This window comes from Herpailurus yagouaroundi, unplaced genomic scaffold, assembly GCF_014898765.1.
Source record: "Herpailurus yagouaroundi ecotype Mexico unplaced genomic scaffold, PumYag 210, whole genome shotgun sequence".
NCBI lineage: Eukaryota > Metazoa > Chordata > Mammalia > Carnivora > Felidae > Herpailurus > Herpailurus yagouaroundi.
The window spans coordinates 2,184,752-2,196,933 of record NW_024412441.1 but is presented as its reverse complement, the minus strand read 5'-3'; the positions used below and the strand labels follow the sequence as shown (position 1 = coordinate 2,196,933).

Here is a 12,182-nt window from a genome sequence, read left to right as displayed (position 1 = left end):
TTTGTGGAAGAGAACAGGGAACAATACAGCTGGGAAGAGCCCTGCAAGGATCAAAACAAAAACCGACACTGACCTCAGAAACTAACCTTTCAAAGCAGCCAAAATCTGAATGGATTAGTTTGTAGAGCGATTTATACCCCAGGGCATTATCAAATGCAATAGAGTAATCAGCTGGCAATTAGTGAAGTTTAACAATAAATGTGGTCAAGGCAAAAGAGGCAGAGTCCTACCAATGCCTCTGTCATTCTGGGCAGCTGTGAATACATCCAAACCTATACATCCCTGGGGAACAACATCAGAGGCTAAACACTGAAGTAAGGAGGAGAGGAGATGACATTAAAATAATCTAGTACGTTACTAAGCAAATAAATAAGTAAATAACAAGTAATAAGCCTTGTTATTGGCTTGGATAGGAGTGGGGAGACAGTACCAGAACAGGTATAACATGTTTTCCAAAATGCCCAGTTCCAAGAAAAAATTATGAGGCATGTGAAGAAATAGGAAAATATGACCCATATATAGGGAAAGAAAAGTGAAGATAACTGAAACTACCTATGAGAGAGAACAAGAGTTGAATTTATAAGAAAAGACTTTACAGTAGCCATTATAAACATACTCACAGGATTAAAGAAAGCCATAATTTAAAAAGTAAGGCAAGGTCAGAGAGTATGAATAAATATAATATATAAGAAAATATAATTTTAAAAAAATAAAGAGAAATGACAGACTTCACTAGAGAGGATCAATACTGATTTGAACTGGAAGATAAAAGAATACGTGATCTCAAGATGGAATGGTAGAGATTGTGCAAGCTGAAAAATTGAGAAAACAAGAATGAAGAAAAATGGAGAGCATCTCAGAGAAATGTGGAATATCATTAAACACACCAATGTACACATAATGAGATTAACAAGGGAAAGGAGAAAGTAGTAGGAAAATTATTAGAAGACTAAAATTATTAGAAAGACTAAAAACTGGAGTGGCTATCCTGATGTCAGAAAAAAATAGACTGTAAAACAAACAAACAAATTACCAGAAATAGAGACATTTTATAGTGATACAAGAGTCAATCCATCAAAAAGATATAACAGCTATAAACACATATGCTAACTAATAACAGAGTACCGAAATACATGAAGCAAAACTTGACAGCAATAAAAAGAGAAAAGGCATTTCTACAACAATAGTTGAGACTATAACATCTCACTTTCACTAATGGAAAAAAAAACAAATAGAAGATAAACCAGGAAATAGAAGGCTTGTACAACAGTATACACCAATTAGACTTAAAAGACAACTATAGAACATTAAACCTAACAACAGAATATATGGTCTTTCCAAATGCACAGAGCATTCTCCAGGATAAACCATAAGCTAGACAATAACACAAACAAATCTCAATAAATTTAAAAGGACAGAAATAACACAAAGTATGTTCTTGAACCACAATGGAATAAAATTAGAAATCAATAGCAGGAAAAAATTTAGAAAACTCATGGAAATTAAACAATACTCTGGTAAATGACCAATGACATAAAGAAGAAATCAAAAGGGAAATTAGAAAATACTTTTAGATGAATGCAAATGAAGACACAATATGCCCAAACTTATGGGATGCAGCTAAAGCAGTGTTGAGAAAGAAATACATAGCAGTAAATACCTATATTAAGAGAAAAGAAATGTCTCTAATGAGTAATCTAACCTGCCCTCTTGAGACACTGAAAAAAAGGCCAAATTAAGTCTACAGAAAAGAGAAGGAAGGAAATAATAAAGATTAGAGCAGAAATTAATGAAATAGAGACTAGAAAATGTTGAGAAAACTGATGAAATCAAAGCTAGTGCTTTGTAAAGATCAAAATTTACAAACATTTACCTCAATTGCCAAGAACAAAAGAGAAAAGAATCAAATTATCGGAATTATAGATAAAAGAGAAGACATTATTACTGACCCTATAGGAATTAAAAAGGGTTATAAAAAACTACTATGAACAGTTGTATGCCAACAAATTGCATTAACAGGACTAATTCCTAACAAGATACAAATTACCAAAACTGACTCAAGAAGATATAGACAATCTAATTAGATTTATAGCAAGCAGTAATAAAAAATGTACCAACAAAGAAAAACTCAGGCCCAGATGGCTTCACCATTGCATTCTACCAAACACTTAATGAATAAATGCCAATTCTTCACAAACTCTTCCAAAAAGTAAAGAGGAGCGAATACTTCCCAACTCATTCTATGAGTTCAGTATCACCCTGATACCAAAACCAAAATCATGACACACAAAAGAGAAAAATACAAACCAGTATTTCCAATGAATGAGGATGCAAAGATCCTCAACAAAAACTAACAAAACAAATCCAGCAACATATAAAGAGAATTATACACCAAAATAGAGAAATGGTTCTGAGACAACTGGGTACCCACATACAAAAGGATAAAGTTGAACCTTTTCCTCATACACTCTACAAAAATTAACTCAAAGTGGATCAAAGACCTAAATATAAGAGCTAAAACTATAACACTCTTAGAAAAAAAAAACATAGGGGTACATTTTCATGACCTTGGGTTTGGCAAAGAATTCTTAGATGTGACACTAAACACCCAAGTAGTAAAAAAAAAAAAAAAAAAAAAAAAAAAAAAAAAAAAGATAAACTGGACTTCATCAAAATAAAATAAATAAACTTTTGTGCAAAAGACACCATTAAAACAGTGATACCCCAAAGAATGAAAGAGAATATTGCAAAGTATATATCTGATAAGGAAATTCTATCCAGAATTTATAAGGAACTCTCACAACTCAATAATAAAAAGACAAATAACCTAATTTTTAAAACGGGCAAAGGGTCTGAATAGATATTTCTCCAAGAAAGATTTACAAATGGTCAAAAAGCACATAGAAAGATGTTCAATAATATTAATTATCAGGGAAATACATATAGGATGGTAGAATTAAAACAACAAGAACTGGTATGGATGTGGACAACTCAGAGCCCTCCTAGACTGGTGGAAAATAAAATGGTGCAGCCGCTTTGGAAGACTGCCTGATAGTTTCTGAAACCATCAAACAGAAGTTCTAAATGTCCCAGAAATTCCATTCCTACATACGTACACAATAGAAATAAAAATATTCCATGTAGAAACTTATACATGACAGTTTATAGCAGTACTATTCATAACAGAAAATGCGTAAACAACCAAAACGTCCACCAGTGGATAAATGTATGAACAAATTTATATCTATGTGATGGAACATTACTGAACAATAAAAAGGAATGGAATACTGAAATGTTCTACGACATGGAAGAATCTTGAAAATATTTATACTGAGTGAAACAAGCCAGTCACACAAAAAAACCCCACATATCATTCAATTCATCTGAAAGTCCTGAACAGGGAAATCTATAGAGATAAAAAGTATATTAGCAGTTTCTTAGTGATGGGGGGATGAGGCAGAGGTAGTTAATAGATAAATGGTACAGGGTTTCTTTTGAAGGTGATAAGAATATTCTGAAACTGACTATGGTGATGGTTGCATATATTCTTTGCATATACTAAATAAAATCCATTGAATTACATGTACCATCACAAAAATGATAAATTTGATCCCATATAAATTGTAAATATCTGCATTACAAAAGGAACCAAGTACAAAGTTAAAAGTAATTAAACTGAATAGAAGATATTTTAAAAATTTAATAGAAATAAGAGTTTAGTATTGACAATCTATAAGTAACTTCTGCAAATTAATAAAAAAAATGACAAATGAGCAGAGAGTTGAAGTGGCATTTTACAGAGAAGAACTATGAATGTAAGTCAAATGAAGAGAATTTCAGCTTCGACAGGTACTCATGAAATATAAATATTAAATAATGATACAATTCCATGCTCATTAACAAAAAGACAAGGTCTAAGACACCAATGTTGGCAATGAAGTAGAGAGACAGGAACTTCATTCAGTCTAGTGGGCCGACCAGCTGTCGTAGCCAATTTGGAAAGCCACTTGATCAATTGTCATACCCTATGTCCTAGTAATTTGACTCCCAGTTATACTCCCTAAAATAATTCAAGCATATGAACTGAAGGAAACACATATAAGAGTGTTCACTGTAGCACTGTTTCTTCTTGCAAAAATCTAGAAACAACATAAATGTCCATGAGCAGGAAATTGATGGTGTATTTACCCTGGGGCACTAGACAACAGATAATATGAGGAGTCAAGGGCATATATGATAATGGAAATAGATCTTATAAAACACGTTGAGTAAAATTAAGGCAGTTGCCAAATGATATATATTTAAATAAAAATGTAAACCTTTCAAAAGTAATAGTCCACAAATATCCGCACAAAAGTAAATATAAGTGCACAAGTAAAAGCGCAGAAACACACGGGATTGATAAACATTGAATTAATAATAATCGTCATCTCACTGAGAGAGTCATTGGAATGGAATTGGAAAGGTGTTTACAGAAGGAAGGTTATTTATAAAAGTCTAAAGCAAATGTGTCATCATGTTAGGATTTAATGGAAAGGCAAAGCAAAAAGGTGTATAGGATGAGAATTATGTGCACAGGTTCTGAACCAGAATGCTTTGTTTCAGATTTGTCCTCTGCCACCTACAATCTGTGTGACTTTATGCAAAGTACTTAACAACTGCATGCTAAGTCAGAAAAACAGAATGATAATAATAGTACCGCATAAGAGGGGTGTTTTGAGAATTTAATAAAAAATTCATAGATGAATGCTTGGCATGTAGTGTCTAACATTGTTACTTGTATGCTGCATATTTAAGCCTCAATATTTATTTTTCTATTCTAGTTTCTCTGTTTGAAATATCACACAATAAAAATACTATTATTTTTTTTTTAAATTATACCAGACTTTACATGGGAAGAGAAGGCAGAGAGGGGCTATCCACAGGGATACATTTGATATACGCTGATCAGTCCCTGCTTTATAACCCAGATATTTGAATTTCTAAGAAATGAAAGTTAATTACAGGGTAAATATTCTTTTTTTTTTTTTATTTAAAAAAAATTTTTTTTCAACGTTTATTTATTTTTGGGACAGAGAGAGACAGAGCATGAACGGGGGAGGGGCAGAGAGAGAGGGAGACACAGAATCGGAAACAGGCTCCAGGCTCTGAGCCATCAGCCCAGAGCCTGACGCGGGGCTCGAACTCACGGACCGCGAGATCGTGACCTGGCTGAAGTCGGACGCTTAACCGACTGCGCCACCCAGGCGCCAACCGGGTAGATATTCTAACAATTAAGGCAATGACTACACCAGATAGCCACTTATCGAGTTAAAAAGTATTTGTTAAGATGTCTCCTGCTTGTCGAGCTTTTCCTTACCAAGTAGGCAAGTTAAAAAAAAAAAAAAAAAAAATCAAGCAATAGTCAACAGATTCCCTGACCTTACTGTCCATGAAGAAAATAACCAGAGAACAAGGGAAGGGATTGTATAAGTTCCCCGTGTACTGGAGTAATGCAGTGATGAAAAAGGGCTGTTTGGCAGGAGTAATGAGGGAAGCTTGATAGGCTGGTTGGCTTGGTTTTTTGTGTGTCTGTTTGTTTTATGTGGAAATAGAATTTTATTTTTGAGGAAAGTGTAAGATGTTTACACGTTGAGAGATCAGGAAAGCGTAGTACAGGAGGCAAGAATGAACATATCCTGAGAGGGGACTATCTGCTTGCTGAGAACAGAGGGTTTACTCCAGGGAGGGGTGCAGGAGAGACTATAGGTTTCGACAAGCACATTGATATCGATAGGCCATGAATATCAGAACTATACTTTATGACAATTAAAGGGGAATTCTTTAAGAATGACTTCTGGTTGGGGCGCCTGGGTGGCGCAGTCGGTTAAGCGTCCGACTTCAGCCAGGTCACGATCTCGCGGTCCGGGAGTTCGAGCCCCGCGTCGGGCTCTGGGCTGATGGCTCAGGGCCTGGAGCCTGTTTCCGATTCTGTGTCTCCCTCTCTCTCTGCCCCTCCCCCGTTCATGCTGTGTCTCTCTCTGTCCCAAAAATAAATAAAAACGTGGAAAAAAAATTTTTTTAAAAAAAAGAATGACTTCTGGTGAAGTTGATCCTGAAAACCCTTTTACTAGGAAGTAGTTTTGGTTTGAATCTTCAGAGGAACAAAAAACTACAAATTTCATACTCTTGTCAATAGAGATGAGAAGACATACCTTGAAGCTATAGGCGAAGTAGAAGACATTTGGAAGGATTTGCAACATGACAGTCTCCCCTCACATGCATAACTAAACAAATTTAGTTTTAAAAACAATGGCATACATTTTAGGAGGGGAAAAGCTAGTAGCTATAAAACCTCTCACCACATCTTTTCTGGAGCTCATGGAAAGAGCCCTACGGCGATCTTTACAACTACCCAACAAGCTCTTGAAAATTAGCTTTTTCTGTGATTTAATAACACCATTTACAGGAAACAAAACTTAACTTTTTTAATACCCACTAAGAGAATGAAGGCAGAGGGATAAGGCGGTAGCCAGTGAACAATTCATTATCTCTGTGAAAACAAACATGTAAATAATCCTTTATTTAATTTCATGGATGTGGAGTGGGTAGGGGAGAAAGTAAATCCTTTTCAGACATTATGCTGGTGGCTATAAACACCCTCTCACCCTACCCTGTGGTCCCACTGACACGCTGGTGCTAAAGTGAAAATATTCTACCAATTCTAATAGACTGAAAATAAAAATAAACAGCTTAATTACATGGTGGGTGTTTTTGAATGGCTTTCTGAATTTTAAAGTGCTCATCATATGTCTCTATTATTTCCACACTCCACAAGACTTCCTTGCTTGAAGTACTCAATGAAGTGAGATCGATGCAACACATAGCCAGGAAACATCATGCTTCCAATTCTAGTATCTCTGTTCATTTCATCATTGAGGAGGGCAGTGAAATTATAAGCACTGTGGCAACCTTGCTGGCTCATATTTCTACTTGAATGTCATGCCTAGCTCAAAACTTCTATTCCAAATCAGGAGAGTAAGAAACACTGGTTGATAATTATTTGTTTAGTCTTCTCTGGCTAACAGAGATGTGGATTTTTAGATATCAGGATATGTTGTAAATTTTCAGAAGACAGAACCAAAATCTATCAAATTTGGTGGTATTGCATTCAAAGGAAAGCCTATGTAAAAGCTTCGTGGAAGTACTGTATCATGTTACTAAAGACAACATTTTCATTTGGAAAACTCCCTTTCCCTAAAAGTCAATTAGTAGACTATGTGATCCAATCACTCAACTCCTTTTTTGAACCTTTTTGGTATTGACACTATGGACAAAGGAGAGAGAGGGAGGAAGAGAGGGAGGGAGGGGGAAGAGAGAGAGAGAGAGAGAGAGAGAGAGAGAGAGAGAGAGAGAGAGAGGAAGAGCAAATATAGAAACATAGAGATAGAGACAGAGATAGAGGAGGAAAAGGAAGTGAAAAAAAAGGAAGAGAAGGAAAGGAAGGTAAAGGAGAAAAGATAGAGCAAATGATAAAAGGCGAGAAAGGAATAAAAATGGAGGGAAGAAAGTAATGGAGGAAGGAAGAAGAAATGAAGTATAAAATTTTTATAACTAAAGAAACATGATTTTCAAAAGCTTTCTTTCAGGAGCTTATGGATATATTTGAATAAATTGATAACTGGAATTCCTCTTTGGAAACTGTCAATTTATTTCTCATCAAAGACAGATGATGCACTTTTTACATTAGATGCAGTTTTATGTTTTATAATAACAAAAATGTGTGATCTACCATATTCATTAATTTTACTTGTGAATTACATGCTTTCCCACCCACCCCCAAAAGTCCACCTAGGCTGGTCTTTTGAAAGGAGGCAACGTAAATATGTGGGAGAGACACAAAATGCAATTCTGGCCATGCGTGCTGAAAATAAAAACAGTGCATCTACACAGAGAGAAGAGCAAGGCTAACGCACAGAGACAAGGAGACATGTGCATGAGGGAACCCTCTCTCCCGAATTTCTGACAATTCTCCATTTCCAGCTTCTTGAAGTCTCTTGAGTTCTAAGAGACACTGTTGTAGTTTTTGTTTTGTTTTATCTCAAGTGCAGAAGGTTTGATTAATCATATTTCTTAGTTCATGGCACTCTCTTATATGTTGATGTGAGGCTTCTTCTTATTTTTTGAAAGTGTGTGTGTGCGTGTAAGAGGAGGTGAAGTATGTATTCATCTTTATTCTCATTATTCCTTTTATCTTTACTCTCATAGCAACCACCCCAATATAATTAATATATATGATTAAAATTGAACTTAACATAGAAAGTGTATATGGTATTTTGTGTGCATGTATTTTTTTGATTACACGAGTGACATTGTGTTATAGCCTCAATTTTACCTTATAATTTTCTTTCCTCTCGGTGTTTTAGAGATCCATCCACGTTCCCATGTTTGTATCTGTCCACTTGGTTGTTTCCAATCATTGCATGGAATTCCATAGTGTGAATCTACTACATTTTTCATATCTACCTCCTTAGTATATAACCAGTGTTCCATTTGCACAATCACACATAAATCTAGAGTAAACATCACAGAACATGTCCCATTCTGGAATTTCACTGTATTGCATCACTGGATCATAGGCATGTGAATACTCTGTGACAAAATACTGCCAGATGTCTCTCTGAGACATTATATAATAGTTTCACCACCATCAAGAGTACAAGAGGCCTTCTTATCTCCAACTCCACTCATATTTGGCATTATCCAGCTCTATAATTTTTGTCAATGTCATGGGTATTAAGGGATATTGCTTTCTTATTCTGTCAATGATCTAATTATTAATGAATCTGAACATCATATCCTTTAGTTACTACCATTCACTTTTACCCTTCTGAAAATTGTGTGTTCATATTTATTCCTTTTTTCTCTCACAATTGGGTGATCTCTTTCTTTTTTATTATTAATTCTAATAAGTCCTTTATATGGTCAAAACATTTGTTCCATTTTGTAGGATCTTCCTTATCTTTAGGTTATTACTTCACTCTGTGGTGTATTTTATTGAGCAGATATTTATAGTTTTGAAGTAACAACATTTAGTTGTTCTCCAGAACAACTTACAAGAAATACATTATTTCTCTGTGTAAACACTGTTTCAGAACACAGAAAAAAAGAGAAATCCAAACAACTCATTCATTGGATTAGGAAAATATTAATAATCAAATATTATCATTATAAAAATACACTCTACTTTTACACATAGATGAGAAATAAAAAAAACACTAATAAATTTAATACTCATAAATTGCTAACTTTTTCTAATAGTGGATTAAAAATAAGCATATTATTTATTTTTTTTAAAGTTTATTTGAGAGAGAGACAGACAGAGACAGAGACAGAGACAGAGACAGAGACAGAGGAAGAGAGAGTTAGCACCAGAGGGAGAGGGGCAGAAAGAGAGGGAGAAAGAATCTGAAGCAGGCTCCATACCCTGAGCACAGAGCCCACAGTGGGACTCAAACTCATGAACCATGAGATCATGACCCGAGCCAAAGTCAGATGCTTAACCGACAGAACCACCCAGGCACCCCCTACTTCCCCTAATATAAATGTTTTTTTTTTTCTAAAGACAAATGGTTTGTTAAAATAATTCAAGGATAGTTCAATGTCAGATCATCTCTAATTCAATTAAACCTATCAAAGGAGAACTATCACAGGATTTTAAATAACAAAAATCAACAGAAACACATATTCAAAGGAAAAGATATAAATAAAAGATATTTAAGATTAGGAAAAATAAATGTAGTTCCATTATTTATTGTATGATATAATACTGTGGGTCGTTAGCAACTCCATAAGCAATGAAAGAACTATGAGGTGTTAGGTAAACAGATTTCTTTCAGGACAGACTGAGAGATGAGCATTTCTATCTTCTCTGATGAGTCCTGGTGGGCATAGTTGGTCAGGAATTACCATAGTTGGTCTTTATTTGGGTTGCTAAGTTTTATGTATCATTGCCAAAAGAGACAAAGTTTTCTTTTTCTTTTCTGCAGGCTCCAGAATAGCATCTGACTTTTTATTTGGGAGTAATAAGTCAAGTTTCTTAGGAAATGATTTCAATTTCAAGGCAACAATTTCCATACACAGCAAATTATGGACTGTGGAGCTGAAAGGGGCTCTTGAGTTGACCACTCTGGACAGTTACGGAGGTGGGGAAGAACTGTGTGCTTGGTTTGGAGGTCCTAAACGCAGAGCCTATGCGATCACTCAGTGTTTTTAACTGATGAGGTACAGTTGTTGGCTCCTCTATTGCCTTGGAAATCTCCAGTGGCAAATAGTTTATGTATTCCAACTTACACAAGTGGCGATTTTATTGTAAAACTCCAGGTACACATACTTTTCTTCCACGTTCAATGAAAGTTCCCTTCCTTCTTTACGTCACTTATTCATGGATTCAAAATTGTCTGTCAGCAACAGTATATTGATTGCCCACTTAAAGCCATTGTTTCGTATTCTGATTTAGAGTACAGCAAAAATGAAGCTCTTCTGGTATCTTGTAGAACTTAAAATACTGGCATGATCTGGGATTTCAATTCTTTCAACCATGACTTGGTTTTCAGACTTTCTCTACCCTGTTTTCCGCCCCCCTCTGGATTAAGTGTCCCCATTAAAATATGGCGCCCAGAACTGAACAAAATATGCCGGATGTGGTTTGAGCTACAGTGTAGAAAAACGATTACTGGTTGTAATTTAGAAAAAGGGCTTCTACTAATGCAACTTACGAATGGGACCTTTTAAAGGCATCTGCCTCAGACTGATGGGTCTTATTAAAGTTGTGGTCAGCTAAATCCTGCGGATCTTTTTCACATGAATTTCTGCCAAACCAAGTTTCTCCATCCTGTACTTATACAATTAATATTTGAACTTTTATACAGGACATTGCATTTATTGCTATTAAATTTCATCTTATTGGAATTTGCTCAGAATTCCAGCCTGTCAGAACATTTTTGAACGTCGATTGTTCTATTTATTATCCTTTCCAACTTTGTGCTTTCAGATTTCATAAATTTCCTTTCCATTTGTCATCAAAATCATTGGTAAACAGGCCTAATGAGGCTGGGCCAGACAGAATGCGTGGTCATCCACTAGGTAATGGAGACTAAAATAAATTATCTGGGGCCGATTATTGAATTCTGTTAACCCAACTTTTACTCTGCTTGAATTTCATTATGTACATTAATTTTAGAGGAAATACCATTGAATATTTTATTTAAATCAATCTATTTATGCAGGTTTATTATGACTGGACAGTTTTATACTATTATTTGGGGGAAAAAGAAGTCCATTCGTTCATTAGTGACTACTACGTGCCAGGCAACATTGTATGCTAGAGAAGTACTCTACACTATTATAAGAAATTTGAATTTTAATTGTGATAACAAACCACTAGAAAGTTTATTAGGCATAGTCAAATGATCTGAATTCAGGTTTAAAAGATCGTTTTGGTATTATGTATAGAATAGACTATAGAAGGGCAATAATGTGAGCAGAGAGACCAGTAATGGAATTATGGAGATTAATTCAAGAAACACTTACCTCTGTGACAGATGGTCTACGTTCTAAGCTCCACTGGTAACAAAAGTTTGGGAGAGACATGGCAGCCCCAAACAGGGGTTCCCTTATCTATGAAATAAAGGATGAAGATGCTTTGTGAAATAACCTCTACAACACTTACCAGCTATAATATCCCACATATTTGCTGTGTAATCATCACGAGTTGATTTGTTTACTGTCAAACCCAGAATTTCATGGCTCTATGACAATGTCACCTTTTCTCAGTTTCTGAGATCCATAATCCTCCTTTGTTTCAAATTGAGACTTCCTTTGTTGTATGTGATGCTTCAAAAGTTGTGAGGGTTGGCTCTTTGAAAGAACATCTATTGATTCTGTATGTGGGCCTGTAATATGGAACTTACTTCTAGTAGCTCTGTTCCTTTTCACTAATCCCTCATTTGGATGACAATCTTCATTTTACATGATTTAAGTGTTTTCTCTCTGAAGACCTTCTTCCTTGTTTGGAAGGCCAGAGCAAATTAAGAGCTGAATTAAGAGCTGCCTTCTTGCTATTGACTGTATAGTTGGATGCTGTTACATGTTTATGCCATTATAGATGCATTTGCTGCTGCTATCGCTTTGCAGTTTCACAG

The 12,182-nt window shown here is 35.3% G+C and overlaps 1 long non-coding RNA gene across 1 annotated transcript in view; it reads right to left on the bottom strand.

Moving 5' to 3' along the window:
• The window catches only part of LOC121016258 (uncharacterized), a 219,622-nt gene that overhangs the window by 200,789 nt on the left and 6,651 nt on the right, over positions 1-12,182 (bottom strand). The window contains exon 4 of the long non-coding RNA XR_005784183.1: positions 11,572-11,658. This is a non-coding gene — a long non-coding RNA (uncharacterized LOC121016258). The remainder of the gene's footprint in view (positions 1-11,571; positions 11,659-12,182) is intronic.